The sequence below is a fragment of the Trichechus manatus genome, unplaced genomic scaffold, assembly GCF_000243295.1.
Source record: "Trichechus manatus latirostris isolate Lorelei unplaced genomic scaffold, TriManLat1.0 scaffold00010, whole genome shotgun sequence".
Classification (NCBI taxonomy): Eukaryota; Metazoa; Chordata; class Mammalia; order Sirenia; family Trichechidae; genus Trichechus; species Trichechus manatus.
The window spans coordinates 9,235,500-9,237,879 of NW_004443946.1; positions in this window are offsets into that span (position 1 = coordinate 9,235,500).

The following is a 2,380-nucleotide window of genomic DNA, read 5'->3' on the forward strand; positions in this document are numbered from 1 at the left end:
AGGCCTGTCTTCCGAGGTGCCTCTGGGTGGGTTTAAACCTCCAACCTTTCAGCTAATAGTCAAGCGCTTAACCGTTTGTGCCACCCAGGAGCTCTTTAGAAGTAGTAGAAGTGTGATATTTAACAGGGATTAAAGTACCATATTTTACTTGGTCTCTTAGCAGGTATAGTCAAATACAAGTTCATCATTCTGTAATCTTATGTGGATTGACTAAGTTTTAAAGAACTATTTTCATCAACAGTGCAAATTTTCAGTCCTCTTCCATGTTCAGCCTAGAAATCTTATCACAGTTATCTAACATTAGCCCATGCTGTAGGCTCCTAAAATCCTCTTAGCTAGATATTATTTACCATTTCAACAACACATATGTTTACAGAGCATCATGCATTAATTAAAGTCCAGAAAAAATCAATTAAAATAATTATTTAAAAGTTACGAATTATTGTATCATAAGTTTATATCTTAAATGAATATTTTATTTAAACTTTATTTCATAAAGGTATTTCAATCTTTGTCCATAAGCCATAAAATTTGAATCCAAAGTAAAGCAGATGCCAAGCCTCTAACTCTGCTTTGGTAAGAAAATAGCCAGCAGAGGTGGTTCATAATGTTTATTGCTTGTTAACTAATAGCGGCAAGAGGACTTTTTAACGAATGTGGATATCAGTGACCTCATGCCCATAATACGTATTTCCCTCATATTAAGATGGTACATGCCAGTTTATTTAATATTGAAGGCCTAAACACAAATTGAACATAAGGTTTAGCTTGCAATTAAAAACTACTGAGCAATCTAGTTGAAATGGAGACCTTTATTTGGCCAATAAAAATTCATGATTATGTTAAACTTTTATTCCTATTATATCCCACTCCAGCGCTAAAAAATATGTATATTGCCATGGAGTCTATTCTGACTCATAGTGACCCTATGACACCAAAGGCAGTCCCTGATTCTGAATGCTACATTATAACTCCTGAAGTGTATTAACATTGTAATAAGGAAGACAACCTGTACTTCTACACAATGTGAATACAGAAATTGTCCGAAGTTTGGGGAAAGGCTTCACCGAGGAGGTGATGGTAGGAGTTAGCCAGGGAAGGAAAGGCATCCCAGGGGCAACATCGTGTCTCTTTACGTCTGTCTCTAGCAAACAGAATCCCAGAAACCTGAACGTCTAATATATCAGAAGGAGAAAAAGGAGATTATCAAGTATATGCAGGCAAGATAATACTTTTAGCCTGCAAATGTTTGGGGTTTAAACATTTAAGATAAATATAAATTTCTAAGAAAGTAATTACTATATTTAATTTCCAGCCTTATATATACAATACTAAATATACGAATACAAAAATACTCCTGCGTACTAAATATACAGAGCCAAGAATATAAATAAGCCCCAGTTTTGAGCCAGACCTGGGCTCCAAAACCAACTTACACATGCAGCCTGTATGATCTTGAGGAAGTGGTTTCTCTCTTCAAGTTGTATGTACCTGTAATATGCAGGGTTGGTGTACATGAATTTAGTGAACAATTAAGCAGTAGCTGTTAGTCTCTTCTCTTACCTCGCTTTTTTTTTTTTTTGATCTCCTCTGCTTTTCACCGTTGCTTACCTCCTTTTACTCCCCCACTCTGTCTCCTCTCTGCGTCCTTTCCTCGCTAATTTTGAATGCACGCCCACTTGTGCTAATATGAGATTTACCTCTGCATTATCAAGGAAGAAAATGTAATGATGTATAAATAGGATTATAAGGAAAATACTTAAGAAATGTTATGTAATCCATTGATATGCTAATTTATGTTATAGTTAGTCAATTGATACGCTACATTTTTCTTTAGAATAGCTCACATCTAGTAGGACTTCTACCTTGGAACATATTCTTAGCTTGTTTCAGTTAAATATATATCCATATGAATATGTGTGTGTATGTAAGTAAAACTAGACAAATGCAAGGTCCAGAGCACTGGCCTCACCCTGATTTATGTTAGTTTGCATATCTTTCTCCCACCTCCCGCCTCAGTACTTTGAACTTCTTGAGTGTAATTCATCTGCATCTTTGTATTCCCATTGCCATCTGAAACAGGAAAGAAGCTTAGTGTTGATTCAATGAAGTAGTAAAATGTTAAACGTGTAATAAAGCAAATTGTCCTCCCACCTAAACCAAATCAGTGATGTTTGATTATGGTTTTGCATGTGTGTAGAAAAAGGCCATTGTGCAAACAGTGATTCAGTCCACATTCAGCACCAGTGAATTCTGCCCTGTGATTGCCACTTTTAGCATTATTGGGAAAATTTGTCACTATTTATGAAACTGGTCTTCAGACACAGTCTATGCAGAGCCTTGGCTCAGCCTGGTAGACTGGCAGCAGCTGAAGCCTGCA